The sequence below is a fragment of the Ailuropoda melanoleuca genome, chromosome 9 (genome assembly GCF_002007445.2).
Source record: "Ailuropoda melanoleuca isolate Jingjing chromosome 9, ASM200744v2, whole genome shotgun sequence".
Lineage (NCBI taxonomy): Eukaryota > Metazoa > Chordata > Mammalia > Carnivora > Ursidae > Ailuropoda > Ailuropoda melanoleuca.
The window spans coordinates 39,114,206-39,135,383 of NC_048226.1; the positions used below are offsets into that span (position 1 = coordinate 39,114,206).

The 21,178-nt window shown below is 40.5% G+C and overlaps 2 protein-coding genes across 3 annotated transcripts in view; one reads left to right on the forward strand and one right to left on the reverse strand.

Moving 5' to 3' along the window:
• Positions 1–2,924, reverse strand: part of ARMC1 (armadillo repeat containing 1) — a 37,621-nt gene extending 34,697 nt beyond the window's left edge. The window contains exon 1 of one of the 2 annotated variants that reach the window (XM_011221197.3): positions 2,718–2,924. The gene's annotated coding sequence lies outside the window, so the exon portion shown is untranslated. Of the gene's footprint in view, positions 1–1,757; positions 1,866–2,717 lie in introns of those variants that run through there. The other variant, XM_034668134.1, reaches the window with a different exon arrangement.
• Positions 2,925–11,060: 8,136 nt separating this feature from the next.
• Positions 11,061–21,178, forward strand: part of MTFR1 (mitochondrial fission regulator 1) — a 51,564-nt gene continuing 41,446 nt past the window's right edge. Inside the window, exon 1 of the mRNA XM_034668505.1 lies at positions 11,061–11,170. The gene's annotated coding sequence lies outside the window, so the exon portion shown is untranslated. The remainder of the gene's footprint in view (positions 11,171–21,178) is intronic.

Sequence of the window (21,178 nt, forward strand, 5' to 3'; positions counted from 1 at the left end):
AATTAGAGCTTACCACCAATTCACATATTAGATACATTTAGTCTTTATGTGTTAATTATATCATTTTCACACCCTCAAGTTGTTTGATAAAAATGTCAGCCTTCCTGGGCTGGAAAAAATGTTTTTTAAATGATACATTTTGGTATTCAGTCTATCTTACCCTCTCTTATTCTCAAATTGGCAGATCTCAAAATAATTTCTTTTAAAGATTTTATTTATTTGACAGATAGAGAGCAAGCCCAAGCGGGCGGAGCAGCAGGCAGAGGGAGAGAGAGAAGCAGGCTCCCCGTGGAGCAGAGAGCTTGATGCGGGGCTTGATCCCAAGACCCTGGGATCACAACAGAAGCTGAAGGCAAACACTTAACCAACTGAGCCACCCAGGCGTCCCTCAAAATAATTTTCAAATAACATATTAAATACACTTATCTGAGTAATTTTGTAGCAACCAATGAACCAAAACTTAGTTAAAAACAACGACAACAACAACACAGCTCTCTTCTTCTATAACGAGTACTGCATTAGGTTCAAATGAAAGTTAAGTTTGCAGGGCGCCTGGGTGGCTCGGTCCGTTAAGAATCTGCCTTTGGCTCAGGTCATGATCCCACAGTCCCAGGACAGAACCCCATATCGGGCTCCCTGCTCAGCGGGGAGTCTGCTTCTCCCTTTGCCGCTCTCGTGTTCTCCCTCACTCTCTCTCTCAAATAAATAAAGAAAATATTTTTAAAAAAGAAGCTTACTTTCTAGTTACACTTTTCATTTAAAATACTAATGCCAAGAAATGTGGACCTGGACAGCCTACATCAGAATAAGCTGGGATTATTAAAATGCAGATTCCAAGGCCCATACCCTGACCTCACCAGGAATCCTTGGAGGTAGGGCCCAACACATGATTTTAATAAGCACACCAGGTGTGAATCCTGGTGCAAATAAGAGCAATTAAAACTTTACAGTGGTCGATAACTGCATGTCATTTTAATATGGGAACATCTGAATAATTAGTGTGCAACATGACAGTAAGTGAATTTGGGACTATGTTTCAGTTTCATTACCAGATAACCAAATGAACTAAAAAAAAAAAAAAACCCACTAGTAGTAGCAAATTTACTGACTCCTCTGAAAGAAAATGGAAGCTCTTGATCAAAGGAACAAAATTGTGGAGGGAAATAATGATAGAGAATTTGTGTACAGTATCTGTGAATAAACAGAAGGTTCTTGAAATTTGGTTAGCAGCACTATTTAACATCTCCCTTGTCTCAATCATTTTATTTTTTAGATCAATACCTGATGACTTACAAGTTTGTTTTTTTTTAAGATTTTTATTTATTTATTTGACAGAGAGACAGCCAGTGAGAGAGGGAACACAAGCAGGGGGAGTGGGAGAGGAAGAAGCAGGCTCCCAGAGGATGAGCCTGACGTGGGGCTCGATCCCAGAACGCTGGGATCACGCCCTGAGCCAAAGGCAGATGTCTAACGACTGAGCCACCCAGGCACCCCTACAAGTTAGTTTTCAATTACTTTTTAAATATTCTTTCCTGTTTTAAGATTTTTGGCTGCTAAGCTAAACTTGCCAATACAGACATAACAAAAAGTCAAAGCGTCACTAGCAAATGAGGAAAACATGAAAAAAACCTTTCTCCTCATCTATTAGAACCCAAATGCATACACTGCATACCTCTTATTTTCTCTTTAGTTCAATTTGGACAAACAGATCATAAGACAATGCATGCTCCCCAAACTTTAAGGAGCACTCTGATTACCTAAGGGATCTTGTTCAAAAGCAGATCTGATTCAGTAGATGGAGTGAGGCTTGAGATTCTGCATTTCCAAAAAGCTCCCAGGTGAAGCCTATCCTGCTGGAACTGGGAATTTAGGTGATAGATGTGAGACTATAATTATGATTTTCTTTTCTTCAGCCAAAACTTACCATTCAATTCAAAGAATGATTTAGGTGTCTTACAACCAAGAGCTGCAGAAAGTACACACCCACAACCTAAATCCACATTCAGTTAAGCAAGTTTTTAAAAAAATAACGTAAGCATTGAATTCAGATCTGGCTTTCCCTTACTCGAAACTAACTGTAACTCTTCGAGAAGTTAGGTTACCTTCCTTAAGCTTCCGTTTCCTCTCAATAATCCTGAGCGATCATCAGGATCAAGAAAATAAGAACTTGAAGCGAGCGCCAATAACTACCAAACAAGAACAATACTTGATCCTGTGGTACTTCTATTCCACCAGGTGTTGGGGTATATTCTGCAGCTCCCTAACACATCAGTGCACTATCACGAAAGGAGTTGCTAACTGCACGAAGGCCTCCAAGAAGTTATTAAAATACAGGGATGTGAATGCTGATCTCTCTTGAATGGAGACAAACACAGCAATGTCCTTCCACTCTTGGCAGGCATGCAGGTGCACAAAACAGTTACCAAAGAACAAGCTGGAGACACGAAGAAGCGAGATGACATCCATTAATTACGCTAGGGTTCGTAAAAAAAATCGGAGTGCGGGGGATGGAAAGGAAATGAACAACGCTAACAGTTTTCAAAGGACACATCGGGGCAGGGCGCTTTAAAGCGCTTGATGGGACGCACTGCTGGGTCCGGAGATGGCCAGCGGAGAGCGCCTCGGACCAGGCCGACTCGCAAACTTGATGCAGGGGCCGCTCTCCGCGGCCTTCCTGGCTCCACCGCTTTGTCTGTCACCCATGGACCCTTACATACCGCGCCAGAGCTTTAGGAGTCCAGGGCCTGCCGCACCATCAGGGCCACAGCAACGAATGAGGTAGAGAGACCCAGAAGCCGCACAGCGGGTCCCTCCGTGCGCAGCCGCGGCCTCAGCGATGGCAGACGACCGGGTTAACTCGAGAAGCCAAACAGGGAGGACGCTGGCGGGGAAAGGCTGTACAGAGTCTCCCCCATGACCCTGCAACATCCGTTAGTTCTGCCCTCTCATTGGTTGATGCCCTTCCAACGCGAGATAAGACGTCCAGTACGTGAAGGCGTTCTTAGACTAAAGCGTTCATTGGTGACCTAGGGAAAGGCACAAAGTGTTGAACGGAAGAGTCCAATGAGAGCCCAGGAACACTGGACTTGGACCGAACGGGTCTCCGTCCATTAAGCATTAAGCAAAGAAACTTGAATCCGGCGGAGAAACCGTTGCAGTTTCCCGACTGCAATTCCCAGCTTTCCGGCGCTGAAGGAAAGTGTCTGCTCCTGCGTTCGGAAATTCAAACGGTACGTTTTTCTCTGGCAGCTCTTTCAGGTTTAATAAAGTATTTTCGTGATATTTCGTTCGTTTTTGTGAGTCTTAATAATCTTTATTAAAGTTTTTTGAGTTTTGATAAGAACGTTAGCCCTATGTTAGGTGTTTTTTGGATTGCGTTCATTTCTTGTTAGTGTTCACTGTCTTCCTAAGCGCGAAGTCTGCATAGTACAGTTTTTTTTTTTTGTTTTAAATAATAACTTTTTGGAAGGATTTTATTTTTCTTTTAAGGGAAAGGGACTTATAGGCAGAGAATCTTCTCAAATTCGTCTTAAGTTTTTTTTATATTGTCTTTATCATAGTAAGGATTTACATACTTTTATCAGTGCTAGGTACTGTCGGTCTTGTTTTTGCTTAAGTATAGATCTTGTTTTTTAAAGATACTCCTTTAAATAGAAGTGTAATTTAAATTCCATAGGCCAGTCTGAGAATAATGCATCCATTGCACCCATAACTTCACTGAATGGAGCCTAGAGTCTCTTTCACAATTTGATTTTGCCACGTAGCTCATGTATTAAAGTCTCAAGGAATTTAAGAGGTCTCTAAAGAGGAAAGAGAATGTGTAAGAATAAATATCCCTGGGGCGCCTAGCTGGCTCAGTCGTAGAGCATGAGACTCTCCAGGTCCTCAGTTCAAGCCCCAAGGTGGGTGTAGAGCTTACTTCCAAAAAATAAAAAAATAAAAAATTCCAGACCGTGTTCTATGCAATTGTGTCCAATACTTTGATTCTTAAGTGAATTTAAAATCCAAACAGTTACTTCTCAAATTTCTTTCCTTTTCCTTATTTTTGGTTATCCTCTTCTAACAATCTCAAGAAGAAAATACGAGCAAAGGGGAATAGAAAAGGTCCCTTTCACACCATTTGACCTATAGGAAAAACAAGGCTCTGGCATGCTTTCTGTTTCCAAAAGTCAAAAGAGGGAGTGGTGGTAAGTGAATAGTGAGTGTAAAACAGAAAGTAAAAAGAAATGATGCATAAAGTCCAGCGGTAGAAGCACCAGCTTAAATTGTAATAATCAACCAGACCAACAAACTGCTGGAACTGGGGGAAAAGAAAGGAAAAGGGAAAAGGAGATTGTGATACATTTACTATAAAAAAAAAAAAGCTGTAAGAAAGTAAATAGAGGAAGTCCAAAGGACACAGGTTAAACATAATCCATTTGATTGAGTAAATGAAATTTTGTTCAGTATTTTTATCAAAAACAATGCAATAACACAGAAACTTGCTTTTTTTTTTTCCTTAAGTAGTTTTCATGCCCAATGTGGGGCTTGAACTCACCACCAGCTGAGCCAGCCAGGTGCTACAACTTGCTATTTTTTTCCTAAGGTTAATTTGTGTATCAGAAAGGGAGAAGACAATTGGGATTTTCCCAACTAATAATTGATGACGTACGTTTTTGGTAGTGTTTACAATGTATGTTTAATAGTGTCTGTCTTTTGGAAGTTCAAAATCTAAAATATAATCGTGCCTCTGACGTTAAATATTGAGACGATTAATTCTTCCTCGCCAACTGCCATTACAGAGAGTTAGATGACTGGCCTTAAAAGGCAGGGATTGTAGTCACAAAAGATAATTAACAATTTCATAAGCACCTATGTATTACAAGCCCAAGGAAGTCTCTTAAGGTTTTAAGAATTTATATTCCCATATTAAAAATGTATGAACTTGACACCAATAAAGTTATACTGCCTGCTATTATGAGTCATTGCTTGTTCTTAGCCGTAGATATCTTGCCACAGGACACAGCTGGAATGTCAAGTTTCTCATTGGCTGTATTGCTTAAGACCCATGAATCAGATAATGGCAGTTTTCATTTATCCAATTATTTTAAAACTATTTTCAGAACACATACAATGTGCTAGAGACTGTCCTAACAATGGATTCAAAAATAAAAGAAAACATTACTGTCCTCAGGGAGTTTATGGTCTAGTATGGTGGTTTCTAAAACCTTTTGATGAAGTATTGCTTTCAGCTTAAAAATGTTTTGAGCACGCCGCTCTGATATATGTATATTATACATAAATTCTATACACATACTATCAAACTAATATATAGACTAAGAAACATGTCAAAATATAAAATGCTAGAGGATGAGAAATAATTATAAATAAAAGAACTTGTATTTATCTGAATGAAAATAAAATTGTATCTATAAGTATTATTTACCAAAAAACTTAAATTCCTGATGGATTAAAAACTCAACTGTAAAACATAAAATATCAAAAATCCTTTAAGAAAATCTTGGAGACTATATATAACTAACTATAGAAGGAGGTGAGACCTTAAGACTAGAAACTGAGAAGTTAGAAAGAAATGGACGTATTCTACTTGTTTTAAAAAGCAATTTTTTGTGTGGCAAAAAAAATGCATAAGCAACATCAACAGACAATAGATATGCGGGTAAATTTACAACTCGGTGGATAGAGGCTAACATTCAAAAATTGATCACAAAATGTCAAGAAAGGATTAAACAACCCTATAGAAATTGGGTGAAGAATAAAAATTAGTATTTAATCAAGAAAAAGTCCATGTGGCCAATAAACATGAAGATATTTAAACTCACCTGTAATAAGGGAATGCAAATTAATTTAACAAAGGGAATAATCACGATGCTGATCAGACTGGCAAAAAATCAAAATGACAAGCAGGAATAATGGGTAGGAGGAGAACTCTCAGATTTTGCTGTGGAAATGTAAATTATTATAGACTTTAAAAAAGCAATTCAGCAAAATCTATTCTGAAAGATAATATGTTGTTTGACTCAGCTGTCCTCAGGATTCCAAACCATGGAAATAAAAAGCGTCAGTACATAAAGTCATAGAACAAAGATGTTTATTGTAATGTTGTTTATATTGGCAAAAAGCCCTGAAACAATATCAGTAAAAAAACCCAACATCAAATGAATGCATATCAATAGTGGAATGTTTTAGTAAATGATGGTATACCTATAGGCCATGGACTATTATGAAAAATATATTAGAAAACCTTTAAGAAAGGGAAATGAGAACTATAGAAAGAGACGTTGAGGGATTTCCACAATGTTAAGTAATAAAATATACTTCAAAGTATATATATGCTATTACCTGATTTTTGGAAACAATCCTGTCCTACATATGTTTATATAAATGTATATCTTTATATGATTCCTTGAGCATGGAAAATATATAGAAAGATACAGTCTAGGTTTTCAGCCTATATTACCTGAATATATAGGACAGGATCCAAGAGAGTAGGAGCCCACCACACACAAAATTTTTTTTAACGTTTTATTTATTTATATGAGAGAGAGAAAGTGTAAGCAGGGGGAGCAGCAGAGGGACAGGGAGAAGCAAGCTCCCCGCTGAGCAGGAAACCTGATGAGGGGGCTTGATACCGGGCCCCTGGGATCATGACTTGAGCCAAAGGCAAATGCTTAACCCACTGAGCCACCCAGGTGCCCCCACACACAAAAAAAGTAAAAAATAAACTAAATTTACTGGGGGAGGGGGGCGAAATATAATATGATAAATTTTCATTAAGTAAAATAATATATAAATGAAATGTAATCAACAAAAATCTAGATGGTATTTAGTAGTTTCAAGGAACTGCTTTTGCAAGTATGAGTGATAAACTTGGGGTCACAAAACAGTTATATCCTGAGATATATAAATATCCTGAGGAGGGTATATGGTGAGAGGTAAGATAGGAGGTTGGCGAAGTAACCAGTAAGCCCTACCCGGTGACTCAGTGTCTGAAAAGCTACATGGTGCCATTTGGGTCGGACAGATCTTGATTTTGACTACTTGCTGGCTCTATGACTCTATACTAGTCACTTTGTTACTGAGGACCTCAGTTTCCTCTAAAAAACAGAGATCATGGCACCTGCCTTCCAAGACTGCTGTGGGAATCAACAATAAAAATAGTGTAAGGGAGAACACCTAGCCCAGTGTCTAGAGGATGTTCCATAAATGTGCATCTAGTCCCACTTCTCTCTGTATAAAAATCTCTCCAGAAAAGATCTGATAAGAGCTAATTTGTGGGGCGCCTGGGTGGCACAGCGGTTAAGCGTCTGCCTTCGGCTCAGGGCGTGATCCCGGCGTTGTGGGATCGAGCCCCACATCGGGCTCTTCCGCTATGAGCCTGCTTCTTCCCTCTCCCACTCCCCCTGCTTGTGTTCCCTCTCTCACTGGCTGTCTCTATCTCTGTCGAATAAATAAATAAAATGTTAAAAAAAAAAAAGCTAATTTGTAATGGTAAAATTCTTGAGTGCTTACTGATACTGGAAAAGATAAAGAAGAAAAGAAATATCACTGATGACCTTCAGAGAATTTGAAGGAACCAACTCATTTTTCTGAAAACTGGTAAATAAATGGAGAATCAAACCAAGCCTTAAAACTGTCTTTCTTATACGTATTCTATTTCAGGGTAACAAAATAGTTGATATGTAATAATTATTCTGAAAACTGGTAAATATTAAGAAACAAGCATTCAACCTGCTTTTCTTTACAAACATGCCTCAAGGTGACCAGTTAGCTAATAAATGACACATCTGGCCTCACCTTGTCTTAAAATGCCCCTCACATGGGCACTTCACTGTACTACCCAGTGGTCTTTTGCCGGTTAGGTTTTTCTGGATTCTAACTCAGAACCTCTTAAGGCCCATTTCAATGTGTTATATTTTCTATTGACGGGCAGTCGGAGCTGGAAAAAATGCTAAACTAGAGAGAAAGGGTCTGGATTTTCTGGAAGATACTGTGTAAAGCTTGCAGATTATTCAACCTGTCTCACCAAATGGGACTGTCATTAAACCTAATGTGAGACAGGCTGATGGACATACTTGGACGTTTGTCTGTCCCCTACTTTACTAACCACTGGATCATACCACACAGCTGACTAAATGTCTTTCATGGGCAGGCCAGGGAATTGAGACCTGGGCCACACAGCTGATAAGTGGCGAGGCATATTTTGAATATGGGTCTGACTTGGATCCATATTCCTTCTATGAGAGAATTCAGCCTTACCATCTACCAACATAAACAAATGGAAATCTGACCTTTTTGTTAAATATCTGCAAGGAAACTGGCCCACGACTGACCTTGGTCACCTTTCTATTGCCCAAAATACACTTAATGATGGATAAATCTCTGCCTAAACAATGGCTCTATAGTCCTTTAATCTGTTAGGAATTTGGAGGCACAGAAATGTCAAGGGACTTTTTCAAGGCTGCGCAGTGAGTAAGAGAGAACTCTGATTATTTCTTCTCTTTTCAATAAATAACTACTGAAGTTTCGGTTATTCTAGATTCTGCCAAGGAAGCTGAGCCATTTATTTGGGTGAGGAACTCCAGGATCAGATACATTAAAAAGAAGGAAAGTCCATTTTCTCCTAAAATCCCCAGTGGATTGCCCTGTAACCTTTTACATTAGTTTCCAAACTTAATTGCACAAAACAATCACCCAGGATTCAGGGAGGGGGCCTGGGCATATGTATTTTTAAACATACTCTCCAAAGTGGAGTTTCAGAACCATTAATCTTGAAGAGAAGAAAGAAATTGTATTAGTTATTTATTGCTTCCTAACAAATCACTCCAAAACTTAGCAGCTTAACACAATATTCGCTTCATAATTTTTGTGCATGCAGAATCCGTATGTGCCTTAGCTCAGGGTCTCTGGTTCAGGGTCTCATACAAGACTGCAATCAAGGTATCAGTGGAGCTCCAGTCATCTCAAGGCTCAACTGGGAGAGGATCTCTTGCCAAGCTCACTCACATGTCTGTTAGCAGGATTCAGTTTCTCAGAGGCTGATGAAAAGAGGGCCTCAGTTGCTTTCTGGCTGATGGCCAGAGGCCTCCCTCAGTTTCTTAACACATAAGTCTCTCTATAGGGCAGCTCACGATATGGCAGTTGGCTTCTCTCAGAGAGTGTGAAGGAAAGACCAAGAGAAAGCAAGCAAGATGAAAGCCACACTCTTTTTAACCTATTCTTGTAATTGCCATACTATCACTCTTGTATTTGATTCATTAGAAGGAGGTCAGTAGGTCAAACCCACCCTCTTTAACGGGGTTGGGTGTGAATACCAGGAGGCAGGGATCACTGGGGGCCTTTTTTACAGGTTACCTATCACAGAGATGTAAACAAAGAATTAAAACAAGGTAATAATATATTTCCTAGCTTTGTCCACTAAGAGAGGTTGTACATATAAAATATAAACAAAATACAAATATATATGACTCAATGCATAAATGATTGAATATAAATAATTAAATGGGCAGAAGAAACAAATCTTACTTTGAGAAGAATTCTAAGTTATTTATGTAGATATTCCACTCCAGGAGTTGAAACTTAATCTCTTATGACCCTTGAGAGTGGGTAGGATTTAGTGACCCTTTCTCCTCCGCCAGGCACATACTTCTGGTGCCAGGTACCATGAGACACATCCATAGGCCCTTTGTGAGATGGCGTATAGTATGGCTAGGAGTATTCTGGGAAGACATCCAACATCGTGAGAGTCAGTAATAACATCTTCCTTTGAAAGAGTAGAAAACAACATATGACCATGTGAACTCAGTGCTAGGGTCCCTTCTTGGGTCTTGGAAAGGGCTGGTGCAAGTTAGGGGGTCTCAGGACAAGCTTCATTGGCTCCTCAGTAAATCCACCCTTTAAAGATCTCAGAAGAAACAAACTTTGCCAGAAATGCCGCTACCCTTTTCCTCCACTCCTTTAGCTCAGAAGCACCAACTATTTCATCAAGCCTCAGAGGAAGCACACCTCTAGAAAGTGTTCCCTGAGCCCTTGGGCTGGCTTAGGCAGGTCTCCCAGGCTTCCAAAATTCCTCCATTTTAGCATTTGGTTAAGTAAGTGTGTGTTTCTGTCTTCCTGTTAGCCCGGAGGCTCACAGGGTGTGGTTCAAGCCTTTAAAAAAATCTTTGTACTGTCATAATGGGCCCCCAACAAGTCCTTGTTGAGTAAATGAATTAATGCTCTTGCTGAAGTTGGGAAGCCCTCGCCAGGAAGAGACTTGGGCCCGAGATAAAACCACCATAGCTCTGGTGTCTGCTGAGTGACCTGTGAGATCAATTACAAAGGGAGGGTAAGAGAGACAGCCAATCAGCAACGGCCTCTTTAAAGACCATACGGAAATGGAAATACTTAAACAGGTTTCTCACTCTACATATGAATTTCTTATTGAGCCTACACACGTTATAATGCTGAATGTATTGTTAGCTATAGATGTAATAATCATTTTCATGGCAGTATTATTTGAAATCTGGAGTGTCCCAGAATATTCAACTATTAAAAAACATGTGTACCACGAATCAGACTAAACAGTGGAACTGAAGACAGTAAAATCTTCACCCATGCTCTTTACACCTCGCACCCTCAGCCCCCCTAAACAGAACACACCCGAGATATGACGTTCACGTGGGAAGATCTGACGGGTAAACAGAAATCTCAATGGCGTGGGATAAAAGGACTCAACCTAAGTCAGATTAACAAGGGTTTAAAACTGCCAGCTTCTTCAAGGTAATACACACTTGTGGCTACTTTCAGAATGTGGGTCTTGCTACACACTTTATGGCTACATTCAGAATGTGGGTTTTGCTACACACTTCAAGAACGGGGTTTACTAACAAAGTACTTTCCAGGGCAGGGCCATTAAGACACAAAGCGAAGTCCATGCGAAAGCGCCCGCCTCCTGCCGAGCACCGCGCTTGCGCACTCTCCCTGTGGGAGGTAGCTGCAGGTCTGTGGGCGGGTCGTCTCTCTTTCCCTCCTGGCTCCCAGTACCCGCCTCCGGGCCGGAGAAAGTAGCTGATTGGTCAGTCCGGTCCGGATTTGGGGCGGAGATTGGGTGATTGGCAGTAACTCCCCGGGCTAGCTAAGCTGGAAGCCGGAGACGGTAAAGGAGGTGCCTGGCTGCCGCGAGGCCGAGGTAAGTTGGGCTAGGGATTCAAGAAAGCGGTTGGCGGGGGAGGGGGGTCGAGGAGGCGTTCTCAGGCCTGAGGACGGTGGGAAGTCCTGGTAACAAAGTAGAAGCTGAAGGAGTCCCCGGTTCGGACATGCGGGAGGACGGCGGGCTCCGTGGGCGGGTTGGGCGTCTGCGCCGCGGCCGAAGGGAGGCGAAGACGTTCTCGGGCAGCCGGGGTGGCTGAGGGCTCTGCTGGGGCTAGAGCTCCGGCGGAGCGGAGAGAAGTCGGCCGACTTGCCCTGAAGGCTGGGACTCGCCCCTCCCCTTCCCCCGGCCCTTAGGTCCGTCTTTCCGAGCCTACACAGTTCGCTCGCCAGCCGCCAGGCGGCGGTCCCAGAAAGGCAGCCCCTTTGCGGTGGTTGCCTTGGTCGTTGCGCTGTTTCCCGGGATTAGACCGGCCGGCCTCCGCGGGTGCGCCTCCGGCCAGGGCCTCGGGGATTCTGGGAGGAGACGCGCGCTTGCTGGTTTGCCTGGGAGGCTTGACCAGTCTCACCTGGCTTGTGTTGCTGTTTCACTTTTCGCCTCCCCGTACTTCCCAACGTAGCTTCCGGAACCTAACTAGGATTTTGCGTTAAGCACCCCCCCCCAAGAAAAGATCGACTTTGGACATTTAAAAACACGTTTTATTATGGAAATCTTCAGACAGTACAGAGGTCGAGAGGATGGTATAATGAATTTGGCGAACCCTTCACCCAATTTTAACAATTGTCGACACATGGCCGGGCTTGCTCCCTCCCCACGGGTTATTTTCAAGCAAATCCCAGACATTTAATCTCTCTTAGAGATTTCTACGGCTTCGTTATAGTCAGTAATACTGTTTTTCTAATCGTTTGCCTTCTAGAGGGGTTGAGTAAAATAAGGGAAACATGAATGTGTAGACGGCGCAAATTGATTTTGCGCTACAAGAATCCCGGCAGTTCTCCAACAGTGCGGTTTCACTACCCTGTGCTCAGGTTTTCAAAATCATTAAAAACGAACGTGCCAAACAGTCTAGTCTTGGCTGTAGCATTATTGCTTTTGAGCAGTAATTCTAATATTGATAATTTCTATTTATATGGCTCTTGGTATGTATGAAGCACTGTGAAATTGCTTAAACTTATTCATTTAGTTTTTTTACAACAGCCGTGTGGAGTAGGTATTATCCATTTTACAGATGAAGGAAAAGGGGGCTAAGCAACTTGCCTGAGGTCACGCTGATATAAATAAGGGGGGAGTAGAGGGTTGGGGGGTCAGGTTTAGGATATTAACCCTGGTCAGTGCCTAGTTCTTGCTATTTTTAAGCATAATTAAATTTCCTAAGAATTGTGGAATAAATGTAACTGCTGTGGATAATTTCTTTTGAGCTATAAATCCATAGTGGAAAAAAAAAACAACCCTGGAATTTACTAGTACAGTAGTAAGATAGGTTTTTTTGTTTCTTTCAAACAGTAAAAGTTTAATGCAATTGAATTTTAAGTTAAAAATGAAAGTATGTAAATGTAGATCAATAAATACAAGTGTGTTTACAATTTTTATAGTATAGAACCAGTTAAAGGGGAAAGGAAACCAGAAAAGAGACATCAATGAGTAGTCTCTACTTCCTTTGGCATTTGGCATGTACTGGCTATTTATATTGAATATTTTAAACTGTATCCCTTATCTTCTCAATCTTATACTATTTCTTTCTTTCTTTTTTTTTTTAAAGGCTTCATTTACTTGAGAGAGCAAGTGAGCAAGAGAGAGAGAGCACGAGCAGGGGGAGAGGCAGAGGGAAAGGGAGAAGCAGACTCCCCACGGAGCAGGGAGTCTGACTCGGAACTCGATCCCAGGACCCCAGGGATCATGACCCCAGCCAAAGGCAGATGCTTAACCGACTGAGCCACCCCGGTGCCCCTCATACTATTTCTAAGACAGTATCTTCATCAAATAATGTTAGAGGAGTGAGGAACTAGAAAGAGACTGCTGGGCTTTTTTCAGAGAACAGTAGGGAAGACCAGTTAAATTGGAGTTTAGAATTCCTACTGTAGGGGATTAATTCAAAAGTGTAGAAGTAAAATTAGAATCACATGTGAGTGCCAAGTTTAAGGAGTTTGAACTTGAGCAAAACGGACTCACTAATTGCAACCATCTCGTAGGAAGAGTGAGGTGGACCCTATCAAAGATGGCTTCACCTGAGATGTGAAAAGATTACTGACTTGACCTGGGGGGGTATATAGGCTATAGATTTGGGTAACTGTTGAATTTACGGATATAAGGCAAGGAATAGAGAAAAACAAATAGCCTGAAAAGGGGGGATGAAAAGACAGTGTGGTTTTGAAGTCCTGGTAAATGTCAGTTTCTACAAGTTTTTTGGGTGTTTTGTTTTGTTTTTTAAAGTAGGCTCCACATCCAACGTGGAGCCCAACGCTGGGCTTGAATTCGTGACTTGAGCTGACATCAAGACTCAGACTCTTAACTAAGCCACCCAGGTGCCCCCAACAAGTTTGTTTTCTTAGGCAGATTTTTTAAAATGGTGAAAAGGGAACTTTTGATTTGATGAAGAGGATTTCCATGAAAGTTATATATATCCTCCTTAATGATGACATATTTATTTCCCCATGAGTTAAGAAAGAAGACAAAAGTGACTACTGTCAACAGGTCTACTGAACAATTCAGTAAAGCCAGGAAAAAGACAAGATACAGAATTTGGAAATGTGACATGGTTATCATCATAAAAATTTGAGAATATACTTTATCAGAACTATTTAGTACTTACTGCAAATTAGATAGTAAAATTATACAAACCATAAAACTTTTAGTAGCTTTAAAAAGATAGTAAGGAATAAATCTAATTAAATATTTGCAAAGCCTTTAAGTGGAAAACTAAAATGTGATAAAAATTAAAGTAGACAAATAAAATGGGGGTTATGGAATTTTAGTAAATTGGGAGTTTGAATATTGTTAAGGTGTCAGTTCTCCCCAAATTGATCTGTAAATTTACTGTGATTCTCATTAAATTTGAGTAGGTTTTGATTTTGTGGCAATTGAGAGATGATTCTATAATTAATATGAAAATATATAACACTAAAAGCAATAATGATCGAACGAAGAACAAAATCAGAGAACTTAGGCCACTGGATATCAAAACTGATTACAAAGCTATGATAATTAAATAGAATAGTGTTAAAAAGAAGAGTATCCAGAATTAGGTTTAGATGGTCCTTGCAGTAAACTGTGCTGAGGCAACCGAACATATGGAAAACTGAAATTTCCAGCTTCATGCTAATCATAAAAATGAGTTTTTGTATGTCTTCTTTGGAGAAGTATCTGTTCATGTCTTCTGCCCATTTTTTTGACTGGATTATTTGTTTTTTTGGGTGTTGAGCTTGAGAAGTTGTTTATAGACCTTAGATACCAGCCCTTTATCTGTATTGCCATTTGCAAATATCTTCTCCCATTCTATAGGTTGCCGTTTTTTAGTTTTGTTGACCGTTTCCTTTGCTTTGCAGAAGCTTTTTACTTTGATGAAGTCCCAGGAGTTCATGGTTGCTTTTGTTTTCCTTGCCTTTGGAGACATCTTTTTTAAGAAGTTGCTGCGGCTGAGGTCACAGAGGTTGCTGCCTGTGTTCTCGTCTAGGATTTTGATGCATTCCTGTCTCACATATAGATCTTTCATCCATTTTGAGTCTATTTTTATGTATGGTGTAAGTAAATGGTCCAGTTTCATTCTGCTGCATGAGGCTGTCCCAGTTTTCTCAACACCGTTTGTTGAAGAGAGTATCTTTTTTCCATTGTATATTCTTTCCTACTTTGTTGAAGATTAGCTGACCACAGAGTTAAGGGTCCATTTCTGGGTTCTCTTTTCTGTTCCAATGATCTCTGTGTCTGTTTTTGTACCAGTACCATACTGTCTTGATGATTGTAGCTTTGTAATGTAGCTTGACATATGGGATTGTGATGCCCCCAGCTTTGGTTTTCATTTTCAGCATTCCTTTGGCTATTGAGGGTCTTTTCTGGTTCCATACAAATTTTAGGCTTATTTGTTCCAGTTCTGTGAAAAAAGTTAATGGTAGTTTGATAGGGATTGCCTTGAATGTATAGCTTGTTCTAGGTAGCATAGACATTTTAACAGTATTTTTTTCTTCCAATCCGTGAGCATGAAATATTTTTCCATGTCTTTGTGTCTTCCTCAGTATCTTTTATGAGTATTCTATAATTTTCTGAGTACAGATCCTTTCCCTCTTTGGTTAGGTTTATTCCTAGGTATCTTATGGTTTTTCTTGGTGCAATTATAATTTATCTTATGGTTTTTTGGTGCAGTTGTAAATGGGATAGACTCTGTAATTTCTCTTTCTTCTAATTGTTAGTGTATAGAAATGCAACTGATTTCTGTGCGTTGATTTTATATCCTGCCACTTTGCTGAACTCCTGTATGAGTTCCAGCAATTTTGGGGTGGAGTCTTTTGGGTTTTCCACATAGGGTATCATGTCATCTGTGAAGAGTTAAGAGTTTGACTTCTTTGCCGATTCGGATGCCTTTTCTTTTTGTTGTCTGATTGCTGAGGCTAAGACTTCTGGTACTATGTTGAACAACAGTAGTGAGAATGGACATCCCTGCCGTGTTCGACCTTAGGGGAAAAGCTCTCAATTTTTCCCCATTGAGAATGATATTCACTGTGGGCTTTTGATATGTGGCTTTTATGATAGAGGTATGTTCCCTCTATCCCTACACTCTGAAGAGTTTTAATCAAGAAAGGATGCTGTACTTTGTCAAATGCTTTTTCTGCATCTGTTGAGGGGATCATATGGTTCTTGTCCTTTCTTTTATTGTAGTGTATCACATTGATTATTTGTGGAGGCTGTGCCACCCTTGCAGCCCAGGAATAAATCCCACTTGGTTGTGGCGAATAATCCTTTTAATATACTGTTGGATCCTATTGGCTAGGATTTTGGTGAGAATTTTTGCATCCATGTTCATCAGGGATATTAGTTTGTAAATCTCCTTTTTAGTGAGGTCTTTGTCTGGTTTTGGGATCAAGGTAATCCTGGCCTCATAGAAGTTTTCCTTCCATTTCTGTTTTTTGAAACAGCATCAGAAGAATAGGTATTAATTCTTCATTGAAAGTTTGGTAGAATTCCCCTGGGAAGCCATCCAGCCCTGGACTCTTGTTTGGAGATTTTTGATTAGTGCTTCAATTTCCTTTCTGGTTATGGGTCAGTTCAGGTTTTCTATTTCTTCCTGTTTCAGTTTTGGTAGTTTATACTCAAGTAATGCATCCGTTTCTTCAGATTGCCCCATTTGTTGGCACATAGTTGCTCATAATACATTCTTATACTTGTTTGTATTTCTTTGGTGTTGGTTGTGATCTCTTTTCTTTCATTCATGATTTTATTTATTTGGGTCCTTTCTCTTTTCTTTTGGTAAGTCTGGCCAGGGATTTATCGATCTTATTCTTCAAAGAACCAGCTGCTAGTTTCCTTGATCTGTTCTGTTCTTTGGTTTTTATTTCATTGATTTCTGCTTTAATCTTTATTAATTCTCCTGCTGGGTGTAGGCTTTATTTGCTGTTCTTTCTCCACCTCCTTTACATGTAAGTTCCGGTTGTGTATTTGAGACCTTTCTTGTTTCTTGAGAAAGTCTTGTATTGGTGTATACTTCCATCTTAAGACTGCCTTTGCTGTATCCCAAAGGTATTGAACAATTGTGTTTTCATTTTCATTAGTTCCATGAATTTTTTTTTAATTCTTCTTTAATTCCCTGGTTGATGCATTCGTTCTTTAGTAGGATGCTCTTTTTTAAAAAAATTTTTTTTTTTTAAGATTTTATTTATTTGACAGAGATAGAGACAGCCAGCGAGAGAGGGAACACAAGCAGGGGGAGTGGGAGAGGAAGAAGCAGGCTCATAGCAGAAGAGCCTGATGTGGGGTACGATCCCACAACGCCGGGATCATGCCCTGAGCCGAAGGCAGACGCCTAACCGCTGTGCCACCCAGCTCTTGGAGCTCTTTAACCTCCATGTTCTTGAGGGTTTTTTTCCAAATTTCCTCTCGTGATTGAGTTCAAGTTTCAAAGCACTGTGGTCTGAAAATATCCGGGGAATGATCCCAGTCTTTTGGTACCGGTTGAGACCTGATTTGTGACCTCGTATGTGGTCTATTCTGGAGAATGTTCCATGTGGACTCCAGAAGAATGTGTATTCTGTTGCTTTAAGGTGGAATGTTCTGAATATATCTGTGAAGTCCATCTGGTCCAATGTGTCATTCAGAGCCCTTGTTTCCTTGTTGATCTTCTGATTAGATGATCTGTCCATTGCAGTGAGTGGGGTGTTAAAGTCCCCTACTATTATCAATGTGTTTCTTTAATTTTGTTATTAACTGGTTTGTATAATTGGCTGCTCCCCTGTTATAGGGGCATAAATATTTACAGTTGTTAGATCTTGTTGGATAGACCCTTTAATTATGATATAGTGTCATTCCTCATCTCTTATTACAGTCTTTGGTTTAAAATCTAATTTGTCTGATAGAAAGATTGCTACCGCAGTTTTCTTTTGATGTCCATTAGCATGACAAATGGTTTTCCACCCCTTCACTTTCAATCTGGAGGTGTCTTTGTGTCTAAAACGAGTCTCTTGCAGACAAAATATCGATGGGTCTTGCTTGATTTTTTTTTTTTTAAAGATTTTATTTATTTATTTGACAGAGATAGAGACAGCCAGAGAGAGGGAACACAAGCAGGGGGAGTGGGAGAGGAAGAAGCAGGCTCCCAGCAGAGGAGCCTGACGTGGGGCTCGATCCCATAACGCCAGGAATCACGCCCTGAGCCGAAGGCAGACGCTTAACCGCTGTGCCACCCAGGCGCCCCTGATTTTTTTAATCCAGTCTGATACCCTGTGGGTTTTTATTGGGGCATTTAGCCCATTTACATTCAGAGTAACTATTGAAAGATAGGAATTTAGTGCCATTGTATTACCTGTGAAGTCACTGTTTCTGTATTTGGTCTCTGTTCCTTTCTGTTCTGTGTTACTTTTGAGCTTTCTTCACTTAAAGGATCTCCTTTAATGTTTCTTGCAGGGCTGGTTTAGTAATCACAAATTCTTTAAGTTTCTCTTTGTCCAGGAAGCTTTTTATCTCTCCTTCTATTTTTGAATGACAGCCTTGCTAGATAAAGCATTCTTGGCTGCATATTTTTCTCATTTAGTACCCTGAATATATCATGCTAGTCCTTTCTGGCCTGTCAAGTCTCTTTTGATAGGTCTGCTGGCAATCTAATGTTCCATCCTTGTAGGTTACAGACCTCTTGTCCTGAGCTACTTTCTCTGGATTTTGTCTCTGAGATTTGCAAGCCTCACTCTTATATGTCGAGGTGTTAACCCATTTTTGTTGATTTTGAAGGGGGTTCTCTGTGCCTCCTGGAATTGAATGTCCGTTTACTTCCCTCCGATTAGGGAAGTTCTCTGCTATAATTTGCTCCAATATACTTTCTGCCTCTCTCTCCTCTTCTGGGATCCCAATTATTCTAATATTGTTTTGCTTAATGGTATCACTTATCTCTTGAATTCTTCCCTCTTGATCCAGTAGTTGTTTATCTCTTTTCTACAGCTTCTTTATTCTTCGTCATTTTGTTTTCTGTATCACCAATTCTTTCTTCTGCGTCATTTATCCTAGCAGTTAGAGCCTCCATTTTTTGTTGCAATTCATTACCGTTTTTTATTTTGACTTGATTAGGTTTAGTTCTTTTGTTTCTCCAGAAAGGGATTCTCTAGTGTTTTCTATGCTTTTTTCAAGTCCAGTTAGTATCTTTATAATCGTTATTCTGAACTCGAGTTTCAGCATCTTACTTATATCCGTACTGATTGGGTTCCTGGCAGTCAGTACTGCCTCTTGTTCTCTTTTTTGAGATGAGTTCTTCCATCTTGTCATTCTGTCCAGTGAAGAATAGATTAATGAGATGTAAATATGAAAATGGTAAAAATGACCCTGGAGAAATATACACTAAGCAAATCAGAAGAGACCTGACACTGAAGAAATAAATAAATAAATAATCAGCAATACACTAGATTTTGTGTGTATTTTGGGCTTTTAGAAGAAGCTGCATCCCAAAATTGTAAAGAAAGACATATATATGCAAAAATAAAATTAAATACAATGAAAGGATAGAATGTAACTGTTAAAATGAAAATTAAAAAATAGATTTTTTAAAGATTTTATTTATTTGAGAGAGAGTGAGAGCACAAGCTGGGGAGAGGGGCACAAGGAGAGGGAGAAGCAGACTCGCTGCCGAGCAGGAAGCCCAACTCAGGACTTGATCCCAGGGCCCTGGGATCATGACCTGAGCTGAAAGCAGACGCTTCACTGACTGAGCCACGCTGGTGCCCCGAGAATTAGAAAAGATTTTTAAAAAGTTGATAAGATATTGGTTGAAAAGGAAAGAGAAAAAAAAATTAAAATCGAAAGACTAAAGAATCAGAAAAAAACCCCATGAATTCTATAAACTATTTCCCCTAGTGCTGGAGTTTTGCAGTTCTGTGTGATCGGTAAACTTGGTCTTAGATGTTCTTGGTGATCTTCTGGGGAGCCTGTTGCACTGATTCTCAGATGTCTTTGCCCCGGGCGGAACTGCACCACCCTTGTCAGGGGGGCCAGGCTAAGTAATCTGCTCCAGATTGTACTATGTGGTTTTGTTCCCTGAGGGCTTTCCACACAGCTTTAGAGGATGAGAATGAAAATGGCCGCCTCCCAATCTCCAGCCCCAGAGCTGACAACTCTGACAACTCAGTCCCCCCCACTCCTCAGTCTGTCCTGTGGGAAAAACAGTCAGTCACTCCTGTCTCCCTGGTCTCTGTCCAGCCTCCGTGCTCACCCAGCCTGTGACCAAGCATTTCTGTCTCAGGCACGTGACCCTGCTTCAAGTGTGCACACCCTGCAGACTCCTGTTGCGTGCACACGTGCCGCTCGTCCTTGGGGAAGGAGGAGGTTGTCGCAGAGGTTTTGCCGTTTGCTAGGCCCCTGCTCGGACAGCGGTCTCCCAACCGTGCCTGGTTTTGTGGTTTATGGCAACACAGTTGAAAGCCCACTCCTGGTCTCGCTGATTGCTGCTGGCTTCCCCGACCCGAAGCCTGGGATCTGTGCCACACTCAGGAACCCCTGTTCTTTCTGTGCCCCTGGGGTCCTGAGACCACACTGCCCACCTAGGATTCCACTCCACTTTGCCACCTGAGCGCTTTTCAGGCAGGGATGGCTCTCACTAGAGCAGACTCCTAAGAGTTTTGATTTTGTGCTCCTCTGCTGTATCACTTTCTGTTAGCCAGCTTCTGGAGGCTCCCTCTCCAATGATTTTATCTTTTGATATATTGCCTTGGATTCCCTTCTCCGCACCTCCTACCTTACAGAAAGTAGTTGCTTTTCTATTTCTAGAATCTTTTCTTCGATTTCAGGTTGAATTCGCAGGTGTTCAGAATGATTTGATAACTATGTAGCTGAATTCATGGGACCACACAAAACAAAGGTCTCCTACTCTTCTGTAAACTTAACTCTCCAGCTTTGTTTAGTGTTATGTGTGGATTCTTTTCTCTTTATGCGTATCTATTTTAGGTTTTTGGTTTGTGGTTACCATGAGGTTCATATATAATGCTCTATGTTTATAGAATTCTATTTTGACAAAGCTAGTCTATTTTGACAAAGCTAGTTCAAACACGTTACTACATATTCACCCCCCCACACATTTTTTACTTTTATGTTGTAATTTATATTTTAAAATTTTATGTATCTCTTATTGTAGATATTTATTGTTTTTATTACTTTTATTACTTTTTTCTTTTAACCTTCACACTGGCTTTATAAGTGGTTGATTCTCTACCTTTGCTCTATGTTTGCTTATTTGTTTATTTTTTTTAGTAATCTCTACAACCAGCATGGGGGTCAAACTCATGACCTAGCAAGAGTCAGGTGTTCTGACGGAGCCAGCCAGCTGGCTTCTGAACTCCTTTAACTGTTTGGAAACTGTTATGTCTCCTT